This window comes from Phaethon aethereus (genome assembly GCF_964289735.1).
Source record: "Phaethon aethereus genome assembly, chromosome: 29".
In the NCBI taxonomy this organism is placed as follows: domain Eukaryota; kingdom Metazoa; phylum Chordata; class Aves; order Phaethontiformes; family Phaethontidae; genus Phaethon; species Phaethon aethereus.
Window position 1 is genome coordinate 1307679 of NC_138605.1, and position 14389 is coordinate 1322067.

A 14389-nucleotide genomic window follows, 5' to 3' on the forward strand; every position below is an offset into this window, starting at 1 on the left:
GGACACTGCTGCGCGGGCTCTGTCCCAGCCGTCCCTCCCACCGGCTCCCGAAATGCGGCACTGCGCACAGCCCCGCCGTCACAGCCCCGCTTCTTGCGGCGGAGATGAGGTTTCCACTGAGCACGGACACCCGAGGAGGTGGGGGACACTGGCCTGGGAGCTCCCCAGTCCTGGACGCAGCTCGACCCCGACGAGACGGGTTATGCCGCCTTCGCACGGCGGCCCAGGGAGGAAAGGCACGCGTATTTTGTCATGCCTAAACGGATTCGCAATCCAGGCTGCGGCACGGCATGAGCCGGGGGTCCAGCAGCCCCTTACACCTCGTTCTCCTTTGCCCCCACCGATTCTCAACAGAGTAAGTTGGTGACAAGCAGGAGGAGAAAAGGAGGTGGAAAAGACCTTAGTTTGGGTCACACGGGTCGGCGGCAGGGCTAGGAAGCCGAAAAGGTAACCCCGCACTCTGCCTGAACCCTCCCGCCGCACCCCTCCTCAGGGACGGGCTGAGGTCTACAACGCTTCTGTGCCTCAGTTTCCCCTTTCGCAAGGGGGAAAGAATATTAAGGGCCTTTCTCATCGGGAAAGGGAGGCATGGTCACACGTGGCGTGGGAGATGATAGTCTACAGACACCGGCCCCAGGGAAACATTAAAGCACCTTCAGATCCCAGAGACACCCCCCTCAGAGCGACCCGCAGCGAAGCGCGGGGCTGGGGCGGGTCAGCGTCCCCAAAGCTGCATCCCACGGTCTCTTCTAGCGCGGCCCGAGACCCTGAAGGTGCACCCAGAGGTGCATCAGGCCCCGCTGCGAGCGGGGAACCCCCGCGGGGGGCCCAGCCCACACCAGCACCGCCGGCACGCTCGCCGTGTGAGCCCTCCCCGGGGGTGGATCGGAGGATCCTGCGGCGGCAGCTTTGCGGCGGCACAAAAAGCGTCCAGGGCAGGACGGCCCCACGCAGGGCTGGGGTCCGCGGGAAGGGAGGCACCGGCATTAACCCCCTTCCCCAATGCACGGGCAGGGGCAGACCCTAAACCCCGGGGTAAACGCAGGCTGGAGCGCGGCGGCCATGCCGGCGAAGCCAGCGGCATCATCCCTGCGCGGCGCGGAGGTCTGGTGCTCAGCACCTTCCCCGCCCAGCTTCTCGCTGGTCCGTGTTGCGTTTGGTCTGGGCAGAGGTGCCGTTTAATCCAGACCGAACCCTGGCACCCAGCAAGCGCCGTGACCTCACCTGTGCTGCGACGGGCGCGGGGCAGAGCCCCCGTCGTGGCGGGGAAAGCCTGAGGTCCTCCTGCCTGTTCCCACCTGCCCGGGAACGGGAGCAGCAGCACTTACAAACAAATAAAGAATACTTTTTTTTTTTTCCTTTTAAACATTCAGGTTTCTTCAGCCCCGTTTTTAATGAGATTGGTAGCGCTGACCACCGGCCTTTCCATTCTCCCTGAGCAGAAATAGCCATTTCACAGAAAAAACACCTTTATTTCAGCAGGCGCAGCAAGGGCTGATGTAGCCCCTGCGCATTCAAACCGGATTTACCTGGAGTGCACAAGGCTGCAGTCGCGGCTGCGCCGCGCTCGTTTTCCCAGCTTCTCCCCCGAAACAGGAGTTTCCGTTTCGGAAGCGGCATCTCAGCCACCTCCACCCCACACGCCCGCGCTGCCGCCTGCCCTCGCTTGCAGCCACGCAGCTCCGGCACCGTTTTGGCTGTTAAAGAAGTGAACTCTAGTGCTTTGTATTACCAGCTTTTTTCTTTTTTCCTATTTTAGAGGTATATCACCAGGTGAAACTAGTACAGCAAAGCACCTCAGCCTATCATTCTTGCACATATCTGGTAATTATGAGGGGGGCAATGGATGCAGTTATTTCCTAAACATGCCCACTAGCAATTTCTTTATGCTAAGAGGATTTCACAGACTATTTCTCATTGTCGAGTATCTTTTCCATTAGCACGTAATTATTGCACAGCTTTAAAAATGTCTTTTTTTTTTTCTAACAGGGAGGAAAAACCTAACTATTTTCACATGTCGTAACAATCTAGAAACCTTCTACCTTTTTACTCAAAGGGCTTTCAGTCTATTTATAAAGGAAGGTCTCTAGCAGTTCCAGTTTTGGATCATTTAAGGTCCCTGAAACACAAGCTCGCTGGGCCATCGTAGAGCCAAGAGAAGGAACCAAGTGCTTGAGGAGAAGCAAGACCCAGTGGCAATATCTCAATTAAACAAAGATTTTTCAATGGGTTGCAGGTATCTGTCTGCTTCAGCCCCTTGCAAAGGGTCAGCCCCAGCTCTCCCCATCACTCTGCCCCCGAGCGAGAAGGGATAACGCTCCACAGTTCGGGAGCGCATCCCTTCTTACCCTGCTGCCAGCTCGGACTATTTTGCAACCTTAAGTGCTTCGCTTAAAGCCGCGGTTTCTGACTCCACGTGCAAAGCACGGGGCTGGTTTCACCTGGAGAACGAAGCAGAGCACTGCCCAGTCCTGCTTGTTGAGAACAGGATGAGAGCTGAAAAAAAACCAAAAAAAACCCCAAAAAACAGGCAAACACCAGGGAAGCTGGAAAAGCATTGCCGAGGGGCATTGCAGCCCACCAAGTGCTGCTGGAAAGGCCAAGAGGCGCAGGGAGCAAACTGCCGTCCAGGAAGATTTCCACCACTTTGCTGGAGAGTCCCAGGCAGCCAGGAACCAACTCGGGAGCAACGTGAGGCACAAAGCAGCCAACCTAGACATGGTCCCGCTGCGCGTAGCTCCACACCACGCTGGGACATGTGCGAGGCTTTGCAGATAAAGAAGTTTCTGGTGCATCATCCAGGGCTGACGGGCAGAAACGCTGCCGACAGCAGAGAAACCTCTGCAGAGCCATAGCAGAGACCGGCTCATGGTGCAGACTCTGCCAGCACCCACCTCCTCTTGAGCACAAGCACTGAGTCTTCGCCCTCCTACTCAACCTCTGCCCAGCCTGCAGCTGCTGCAGTACCAATCCATCACAAGGCAGGAAACAGCTCACGCAGCCACTGAGGGCCAGCAGCCACCCTTCCTGTTGTCAAGAGGCATCACCCCAGCTGGGTAATGCAGCCTCCATCTGAAGCTCAGCTGCTGTAATTCGTGTTTTGCTCGCTGGCTCAGATCATGCCTGATTTGGGGTTGAACGCAGCAGCACGTTGGGTCGGGCTGCAGCACCCGCTGGCGATGAGTACCACTGGGACGAGCTGCCAGGCTTGGTCCTTGCTCCAGCATCCCCGCAGTGCACCAGGACCCTGCCGTGTGCGTGGGCAGACATGGGGAGATGCAGCACCATGAGCCGCGGAAATACAGGGCAAGGTGAGTGTTGCCCCCAGATAAGCCACGCGGTTAAGGAGAAGGGCAGAAGATGTCCAGAGACCAGGGAGGGCAAGAGCAGATCTGCATGGTGCCTCTGTTCCCACCTCAAAACCCTCCTACAGCCCCAAAAACGCCTCTTCAGTGCGCCAAGGTGGGGGGCCAGAAGGGTACAGGGGCCAGCCTGCCCTGGCGCCAAGCATGGGTGCTCTGGAGCAGCACCCATGGGAGAGTGATGGGTGCCCAGGGCATCTCTTGCTGCCCTCTGCTGGGATGCTCCGTGGAGAACAAACAGGGGACCACGAAAACCCTCACCAGAACAGGTCCACCTGCGGGGAAAAAACCCTCTCTTGCTTCCATCCACCCTTCCCCACGGATCAGCCACAGCACCCCATGTGAGAAGAAGGTTCCCTCCCTCCCTGGCACGTGGGGACCACGGGCTCCGCGCCGGCTGGAGCAGGGCTGCGTTTCTGCTGCCAAGTTTCCTCTTGCTCAAACTTTCGGCCTCCGCTTTCCAGGATCCAGCCCGCCGCTCTGCCCGTTTGGTCTTAATCACTCTCCTGCAAACAAGCAAAGTCCAACGGCGGCTCATATAATGGATCCTTGTGCTGCTGGGCGGTGACATCAATAAAAAAAAAAAAAAAAAGAGTAATGAGTGAAGAAGGGAAAATAAAAAATCAACCCTGTAGCCCTGAGGTCTGCCTGACAAAGGTGCTTTGTTGGGAAAGGTCAGCTCCGGAGCCGGGAGGGTTTCCCAGGCACAGCCACGGAGAGCAAGGAGAATGCAAGGACTTAGCGATCAAGGATGGGATTAAACACAGCTTTGTTAAGCCACAGCCCAGTGGAGGCCTCTGAACTGTCCGAGCTCCCAGGGTTTGGTCTGGTTTACTCCCAAACAAGACGTCCAAGCTCATTGCTTCCAACCCGCGTCAGGATGCACAGGAGCAAGGGAGGACGAGTCCTCGAGAGCCCTTCCCATGCAGCCGAACTGCGGGGCTGGGCACGAGCTCGGGGAGCTGGTTCAGCTCAGAAACAACCCCTAAAAATTAACCACTAACCAACAAAGTAAATCCTCTGGCATGTGTCCTCCAGGATACAGGCCCTTCTCTGCCAGCTTGACATTAATCCCGTTTGGCAAGACAGCAAGAGCTCTTTTGCCCACGAGCAAGGTGCAGCTGCAGGTTGATATAATGCCCTCTTGTGCAGCCTGGAAAAAAATGGATGAAAATGAGTTTAAAATGTCCTACACAATTTGCCTTTTTAAAAAGCCACAAATAAAGAAATACCAATTCCCCTTCCTCAACAATTCTTTCAGCTTTTAACAGTTGGGGTTTTTCCGTCATTCCCAGGAGCTGTATTTATTTGGTGCCAGAGCAGCTGTTTTCCTGCCAAAGCAGCATCAGGCAGAGAAAACGAGCCCTTTCTCCTCTCTTTTAAAAAATTCCGTATTTTTAAGCTACTTATCCAAACAGCCAACTGTCCCCCACTTACAGAGCAGAGTCCATAGGAATTACGATAGCTATTATCAGCACCAATCACCATCGTAAGGGGAAGGGATATAAAATGCTATCAGCTTATTTTATTCCAAGTAGATAAGAAAACATCTATTGCTGTTTCACAAAGAAATCCCGTGAGAACTGTTAATCAATGGATAAAACCTTCTTTTAAGTTGAGTGTGTAAATAAGCACCTACTAGCACTAGTGACATCAGCAGGTTTTTTATCTATACGTCTTTGTCCCGGATTTTCGACGCATTGTCTGCGGTAGGATTTGGCTTTGGATTTTGCGCTAAAACCACAGCTGAACCTTGTTAACAGGTTAACGTTAACCTCCCTCTCTGCAGGCAGCACCCCTGCAAGCGTGAGAGCCTGTGCTTGAGTTTACTCACCCCTTCCGTACCATTCAGCCCCCGAATACTCATTTTTTCATGGAAAAAAACAATGTACCTGAAGAACACACCTCATCTCCAGCAGCCACCCCAACTTTTCAGTGGTTCGAGCAAAACAGGGTCTGGCTGCATTAATAGGACCCTTCCCCACCGCAGAGTGCATCGCGCCCGGGCACGCTGCAAGGCCGTCTGTCCGGCTGACATCCCGTGGCACCAAGATCATCTGGAGCAAACACCCAGCCGCAGATTAGCTGCTGGCTTTTCAGCTCGTGTCGTCGCTGCTCAGCACCGGCCCTGCGGTCTCAAAACTAGCCCAGAGAGGTCAGAGCAGGGACCCTCTACTGCAAGGACCTTGTCCCGCCGGGCAAGGGAGCCGCAGGTCTGAAGGCAGCCCCCACCCCAGGCTGTGCGAGGCTGGAGAGTGCACAAATAAATTCTGCACAGGTGTCTTGGAGAAAGGAGGGCTCAGAAAACCCAGATTTGCTGAAAACAGTCGGGGCAAGCGGGCAGACAAACCTCCAGGCTCCAGGTGAAGGAGCTGAGGCCAAAGGGTCCAAATTCTGCAGCTGCAGCAGGGTGCAACTCCCCCACTTTATCACTTGACATCCCCTGGGGTAGATTGAAAACCGCAGCCAAACGGCCCTGGCCGAGCAGGTACGGCTTCTCGATATAAACAAGCAAGTGAATCTTGAGGCATAATTTGTCATCTAATTGCACCAACACACCCAGGATTAATTGTTGCATTTGAATGCAAGGAAGTTTTGATTTATAGCTTGATCAGGTTTCATCAGCCTGTTACCAATGATTGCTGCCGAACTAAAAGCCATCGCAAGCAGCCAGCCAAGGTCTCTACTAGGGGATTTTTTGCAACGCTGAAGAGTTAAGGGTTATTTAATCGCACGCAAGCCTGCTACGAGCCCATAGAAATCAAGAGGGTGACGTTAAAACCTCTGCCACGTTTGCTCCAGACTCTGCTGGGGACTTTTTAGCCCGTGCACGATGGTAACTCGTCTCATTAGGGTCTATAAGATTTTTATAGCATTACGGGCAGGAAGAAGAGGCAGGTAAAAAGAACAAATCTGACAAAGTTTTCCGTGTTTCAAAGCCAAAGGGACATTTAGCAGAAATAAACCATTAACCACCATCTGCCTTTGTCTCAAATAAAGAAGAGTCATTAAAAAAACCACCCTAACCCCAAATCGGGACTTTGGCAGGCTGCAGCACATAACCACTGCCGTGTTGAGCCGAAGCTTCCCGCAGCCACCCGTGGGCATCGCCCCAGGATTTCCACACACGCTCCCGGCTTCGCTCGCCCAGAGCTGCCCCGGTTCAGCTCCCGCAGGGCCCCAGCACAAACCAGCAACCTCTTGGTGCGGGGCCAGGGTGCCCCGAGGGACGGAGCCGGCCCGGCGCACCCACCGCTCGGCTCCGAAAGCAAGAAGGAAGCCCCCGCAGAGCGCCGCGGGGAGCGGGGGGCGGCCGCGGGGGGCCGCAGGAGGGCTGGCGGGGCTGGGGACCCTCGAGGGGCTTCGGCGGCGGCGAGGGCTCAGCCAGGTGTCCCGCACCCCGCTCCGCCTGCTGGGGCCTGAGCCAAAGGAGGTGAAACGCGCTAGTTTAGTTAAGCCCGGTACAAGGGCAGAGCCTCGGATTTGACCTTCGTGTGACCCCCAGCGCCCAGCAGCTCCCACTGATGAGCAGGAGCAGGGACGCTCCTGCGGCAGCGTCACCACAGCTGGACACCCACCAGGTCCCCAGATCCCACACGCGAGCGCCGCACGCGCGGCCCCAGTGCGTTTTGCCCATTAGCTCTCCCACCTCCCAGCCCAGCGCAAGTGCAAGCTGGTTTCGTCTCCAAACACCCGTTAACAAAACGTGTCCCGGGTCTCCAGGCTCACATTCAGATTTCCCGCGTGGGAAGCACTCCCTCGGATGCGGCACCCAACGGCTTTCCTTGCCGTGGTGTATTATGGACGATTAGTGCTTATGAACGGTACTGGGGGCCAGGAGAGCCACGGGAGCTGGGGGCAAGCGGCATCTCACCCAGTTTTCTTCTGCTCTATTAACAGCAAAGGGGAAAAAGTGATAAACTCATCCAAACTGCAGATCCACCATGGGGTAGATAAAGCCTGAGCTTGATTTTGGGAAGGGCTACATGGCATTGACCCCGATTCTTAAGGGCTCATGGCTCCCAGTGAGCTCGTCACAGCCTGCCATGTAGCTGGGCACCATCTCTGCGTCCCACCACGCTCTTCCGTCCCTGGCATCGAGGGTCAGCCACAAGCAGAGGCTGTGTGCCCTCGACTCTGCAGCATCAAAGGCAGATCCTGTTTCCTGCCTAAAAAAGCATGCACAAAGGGGAAAAGAGGCAGGAAAATAATCCACGTCCCTTCAGAGCTGCCAGAATACCTTGCTGGGAACGCAGAATATCTTTCTTTAACGGCCCTCCCTTTGATCTTAAAGCAAAACACAGAAAAAAAGCCCCAGAGATGCTGAAACCGAAACCACGCACTCAGCATCACCCTGGAGGAGGCGTTTCGGTTAAACCGCTGACCCGAGAAGGTCTCTCTTTGCCCAGTTATGCCTTGGCAGAAGCCACTGGTATAAAATTGCCTCCAGTCGTGGTGGGCAGCGGGGAGGCCACAACACCCTCAGCCATGGGGAAAACGGGAGTGGAGAGCACTGATTCATGGGCCACCAGGCTCTGCACTGTGGTTGGGGGGGACACACAGGGTTTTCCCATGTGGGGGGACATGCAGGGTTTTTTCCGTCCCCTGCTCTCTTGAGCTGGATTAGATCTGACGTGCAGCCGTGTGGGAAACAAAGAAGATGCAAGAAGGTGAAGTCAAAGCCTTTATTCCTCCTAGCTCGCATCCTCCATTTACATCCCTCCAAAATTAACCATCACTGGGTTTGACGGCACCTGCAACTACAGGACAGTAGTATTGGAGCAGTTTGATGTATCTCAGGTGACTTTGTGGTTGTGCATGGAGGCATCAAGGTACCAAAGCACGCCAGCCTGACCCCGGCGCACCAGGCAGGGAAATCGAGCCCCAGAGCAGGAGCTGGCCGGCGGCAGAATGAGGCTCAGCAGGTCTCGTCTTACAACTGAAGAGCGGGCTTACGCATAAACTCATCTTCTTTCCAGCCTGATTTTGGACAGCCCAGCAAGGCCACATCCCACCATCCCCATCAGAGCCGCCTGGCTCCTCCCGCCTCTCCCCGTGCTTGCAGAGACCCCAGGACCGACGGGGGCGGGCAGGTCGGCCACACAGCCAGTCCCGGGGGAACCTAATGGCAAAATGCAGCGAAGGCTGGATGGGGTGTGGATGAGTTTGTTCCGAGGGCTGGTGGACATGGGGTACAGTCCAGGAGTTTTCGCTTATCAACTTGGGTCCACGCTCCATCAGCGCGGGATGCTCACATGTCCTCAAAGGTGCTTCTCCAAAGACGCAGAGCAAGGATTTGAACCAAACCCAACCCAGCCGGGCTGTGGCCCCACCATGCTGCCACTGACGCCATCCCCCAGCCTGGGGCCTCCCGTCCCCAAAGGGAGGGACGACACATCTCTTTGGTCCATGCGGCGACAGACGTGGTGTTTTGGGAGCCCCCGAGCGATGAGGAGGAGGCTGCGAGGCAGCTGAAGGGCAGGCAGAGGAAGGATGGGCAGGGGAAGGACGGGCAGCAGAAGGGCAGGCAGAGGAAGGACGGGCAGCAGAAGGACGGGCAGAGGAAGGATGGGCAGGGGAAGGATGGGCAGAGGAAGGACGGGCAGCAGAAGGATGGGCAGGGGAAGGACGGGCAGAGGAAGGATGGGCAGGGGAAGGACGGGCAGAGGAAGGACGGGCAGCAGAAGGACGGGCAGCAGAAGGATGGGCAGGGGAAGGACGGGCAGAGGAAGGACGGGCAGCAGAAGGACGGGCAGGGGAAGGACGGGCAGAGGAAGGATGGGCAGGGGAAGGACGGGCAGAGGAAGGACGGGCAGAGGAAGGACGGGCAGAGAAAGGACGGGCAGGGGAAGGACGGGCAGAGGAAGGACGGGCAGCAGAAGGGCAGGCAGAGGAAGGATGGGCAGCAGAAGGACGGGCAGAGGAAGGATGGGCAGGGGAAGGATGGGCAGGGGAAGGACGGGCAGCAGAAGGACGGGCAGAGGAAGGACGGGCAGAGGAAGGACGGGCAGCAGAAGGACGGGCAGAGGAAGGATGGGCAGGGGAAGGATGGGCAGAGGAAGGACGGGCAGCAGAAGGACGGGCAGGGGAAGGACGGGCAGAGGAAGGATGGGCAGGGGAAGGACGGGCAGAGGAAGGACGGGCAGAGGAAGGACGGGCAGAGAAAGGACGGGCAGGGGAAGGACGGGCAGAGGAAGGACGGGCAGAGGAAGGACAGGCAGAGGAAGGACGGGCAGAGGAAGGACGGGCAGAGAAAGGATGGGCAGGGGAAGGACGGGCAGGGGAAGGATGGGCAGCAGAAGGACGGGCAGGGGAAGGACGGGCAGAGGAAGGATGGGCAGGGGAAGGACGGGCAGAGGAAGGACGGGCAGAGGAAGGACGGGCAGAGAAAGGACGGGCAGGGGAAGGATGGGCAGAGGAAGGACGGGCAGAGGAAGGATGGGCAGAGGAAGGACGGGCAGAGGAAGGACGGGCAGCAGAAGGATGGGCAGGGGAAGGACGGGCAGAGGAAGGACGGGCAGAGGAAGGACGGGCAGCAGAAGGATGGGCAGAGGAAGGACGGGCAGAGGAAGGATGGGCAGAGGAAGGACGGGCAGAGGAAGGACGGGCAGCGGAAGGACGGGCAGGGGAAGGACGGGCAGAGGAAGGACAGGCAGAGGAAGGATGGGCAGAGGAAGGATGGGCAGAGGAAGGACGGGCAGAGGAAGGACGGGCAGAGGAAGGATGGGCAGCGGAAGGATGGGCAGAGGAAGGACGGGCAGAGGAAGAACGAGCAGAGGAAGGACGGGCAGAGGAAGGATGGGCAGAGGAAGGATGGGCAGAGGAAGGACGGGCAGCAGAAGGACGGGCAGGGGAAGGACGGGCAGAGGAAGGACGGGCAGAGGAAGGATGGGCAGAGGAAGGACGGGCAGAGGAAGGATGGGCAGAGGAAGGACGAGCAGGGGAAGGACAGGCAGGGGAAGGACAGGCAGAGGAAGGATGGGCAGAGGAAGGACGGGCAGCAGAAGGATGGGCAGGGGAAGGACGGGCAGAGGAAGGATGGGCAGAGGAAGGATGGGCAGAGGAAGGATGGGCAGAGGAAGGACGAGCAGGGGAAGGACAGGCAGAGGAAGGACGGGCAGAGGAAGGATGGGCAGAGGAAGGACGGGCAGCGGAAGGACGGGCAGAGGAAGGACGGGCAGAGGAAGGATGGGCAGAGGAAGGACGGGCAGAGGAAGGATGGGCAGAGGAAGGATGGGCAGAGGAAGGACGGGCAGCAGAAGGATGGGCAGGGGAAGGACGGGCAGAGGAAGGACGGGCAGAGGAAGGATGGGCAGAAGAAGGATGGGCAGAGGAAGGACGGGCAGCAGAAGGATGGGCAGGGGAAGGACGGGCAGGGGAAGGACGGGCAGAGGAAGGACGGGCAGAGGAAGGACGGGCAGAGGAAGGCTGCCACCTGCTGTCCATAAAAACCTCTCCAAGTCCTAAAACGGGACAAAATCCAGATCTGCATGTGCATAGTAAAACACAGGACCATGCCCCCACGGTGCTGTCCCCCAGGGTGGGAGACCCACCAGCAACTCAGCCCAGGTGGGAAGGGGAAGACCACAGAGGACACTTGGAAAGGGGAGTCCGTCGCCTCCCAAGGGGCCACTGAAAATCACCCGTGGACAGTGGAGAAAGTGTCCTGTAGGACATTTCTCCAGCCTACTCTGATACTGGGAGCCACCATTAGGAAAACCAAGAAGCAACACGACACACACACTGCGCTGGCTGAGCTGAGTTTCTCTTCTCCTGACCCCCCACCGCTGCGGATAGCTCGTGTGCCTTCCTGGGCCGGGGGGACATCGCACGCAGTGTCATCGTGAGCTAATTTGGTGGCATTAATAAATATCCCCTCCAAGTGATGGGTAGGAGATCTGGACCTCTCCTCCGAAGGTTGAGCTAATTAATCTCCTACCTTCCTCCTCTGATGTCAGGTTTTCTCGTAAGGCCATTGTTGGCCCTAATTAAAAGGCTCTTCAAGATGAGTGTCCCCTGAGCACCAGCCATATTTTGACAGTGACAATAATTACAGAAATCTCTTTGGTAGACTAATAATAATAATTACCCAACTGCAAGAAGAAAGGTCCCAGGAGGAAAGGACAGTAGGTGGTGGAGACATCGGGAGTTGGAGCCCTCGTCTCTTCTGGTGCCTGGTGTTGGGCGAGGGAGAAACATGGCCCAGCTTCTCAAGATTTGCTTTTCTCTGCCCATTGGCCGCGCACCTGTGAAAAGGGCACATTTAGTCCCCCAAGCACTGAACTGTAGACATTCCTTAGCCAAGAGCTCCCCAAATATCTCAAAACTGCCCCAGAAATACATCCTGCCATCGGTCCTCCAAATAAACAGTCCTCAAAAGCTCATCTGACCTCGCAGCATCTTCAGGGAGCTGAGGGCTCTGCTCCAGGTCCACCCGGAGCTGTCAGCACCCTCTCCTTCTTTAGGGCTACTCTCAGTTTTGCTCTTCTCAAGCCATTTTTCCTTCACTGGGCTCAAGGATTTACAAAAATGAGCCCAGTTCCCAGGAGACACCCCCGCAAAACTATTGTCCTTGGCCTGATGAGTTCCAGATGTTCCTCCAGCTCCTGGGCTGGATGTCCCATGGGGAAAAGCACTGACCCAGATCCGCAGCCACCCGTGGTGCCTCCTGTCAGCCCCGAATCGAAGAAATGGTGGTGAACGGCCCCAATTTCAGATCTGGCCTTGGGGGACAAAACCAGGCTTGGATCAAAAGTGGTGCCTGTCCAGCCGATGAGCTGTAACACAAATTTTACACTGCAGAAAGCAGCAGCAAGTGCTTGGGTACCCAAACGCCTCCTTTGCATTTTCGCTTTTCCTTTTTTCTTAATGTTTTCAAACTCAAACCAAAGGTGTTTGAAAGGGCAGAGAAATCATTTCTCCACGCAAGATGTGCTGTGGCAATAAGGGGCCATTTCACCTGCAAGCAGGAAACCGATAGGTCATTCCTTCGGTCCAAGAAGTGGAAAAAAATAGAAAAGATGAGAGAAACAGCAACAACAACAAAAAAAATCATCCTCGCTGAAGGCGTAAGCTGAAGAATATGGCAACAACTATATTTTTTGCAACAGCCCCACTTAAAAAATCCTGTAATGATTCATAATGACCCATCCAACTGAAAAGAGGAGTACCGATGACCTACCCGTCAGCTTTTAGCATCCTGCTAACAAGCTTAAAAGCACTGGTAAGGAGTAGAGTTTAGCCACAACCAGCTTGAAGGAGGAAAATAGGATCTTACTTTTAGGGGAACAGTTGTCTTTGCAGAAGGTAAGTGCCTTTTCCTCCCTTCTTTACTACCAATTTACGAGGGAATTACACCAGAGTAACGAACGTGCTTGGTGACAGGCAACCAAAAGCCTGATTTGCAGCAAATGGAGGGTGGGGGTTGGCATTTTACTCCCCCTGAACTGCCAAGGCGTCCAGCAGAGATAAGAGATGTAAACCTCTAATTGATCAGCCCTTCTGAACGGCGCTTTTCCGAGCAGCGAAGGGTCGGGAGAGCTCTGCAGCAGCCTGGTTGATAAGCTCAAGGCAGAAATATTGCTGCTAGATAGAAAGGGGGAGATTCGCGGCAAAGTTTAGAGCTATGGGTCGTATCCTGGGATTACGCAGACCCGCTCCTGCGGCTGTGCGCCTGCACCTCAGCCACAGCAGACGTGCCGATAGGTAATTGTGAGGACGCGGTTTTCACATGCGCCCATCAAAACGCTGCCAAAGCCAACCGAGGAGGTTGTCTCATGCTGGATCTGCCCCGTGCCACGCTGCCGGGGCTGCCGCGCGGGCTGGGGGCAGCGGTGATCGCAGCCCCGGACATTTCTGTCTTGGCTTCTGCCTTCTCCAGAAAGACAAATGCGGGTCATCCGGTGGCTGTACCTCTCTGGGCTGGTGTTTGCCGCGCTGATCCCGGCGGGGTGGCAGATGGGCCCCAAGGACTTGGATGACGCATCCAGGTACGCGGCGCTGGCGGAGCCGGCCCGGGGAGACGGCCGGCGCGGGCAGGGGCTGTCAGAGCGGCGCAGCCCTCCCGGTTACCGCTGCTGCCGGCTCTCCCTGCGCCGGGGCTCTCGCGACGTGCCCGTTTCTTTTGTGCTTATCCAGACAAACTCGCTCCTGGCTTGCCGCTAGCCCACGCAGGGACACTGCCATGCCCATCCGCCCCCCAGGATTTCTCGGCCGTGTCAGACCAGAGATGGGCTGCGCGGGGACGTGGCGCGGCAGAGCCGGGACGGGGCCACCCTGTGGGCACGGTGCTGAGCTCCGCTCCGCACCGGCAGCCGCGTGGGAGGAAAACTCTTTGGGGTCCTCCCGCCGGGGTCAGTTTGTGAAAGGGGGGGACCCCGGCGTGGGCTCTCCGCTCTGGAACGGGAGGGGCTGATCTAAACCTTGGGGCCGCACCACGCTCCCGCCAGGAGCCGCAAGCGGGGACCAGGGCGGAGGTGTGAACCCACCGCAGCCGAGCCAGACGTGGGGCAAATAATACGGGGTAGGATGTGGCGTATATTTGATGTGGGGAACAACCCTGGCCAGGCTCGGCCGAACCCCCCAAAACTGAAAATTATTATTACGGGTTATTACAGCTCTTCTGGAGGATGTTGCGTGCAGTAAAGGACTTTACGTGACACAACCCCTGCTCCGGGCACTCCTGCAGGGAGGGTGCAGAATGCCGTGGTCCGCATTAAACCGCCTTTTCTCCCCCCATCCGTCCCTCCGAGCAGGTGGCAGTCGTACGAATCCCGCAGCGCCCGAAGCTTCGCGTCCAACGTCAAGCGACACTCGGAAGGGACCTTCACCAGCGACTTCACCCGCTACCTGGACAAGATGAAGGCCAAGGACTTTGTGCACTGGCTCATCAACACCAAGCGGTACAGGTAAAAAGGGAGAGCGGAACGGGACCGCGCCGGGACATAACCTCCCACCGCGCTACGAGCCCCCGATCCCCATCCATACGGCGCTTTTAGAAGTTTTCTCTCCCCCCGTTTTCTTATTTT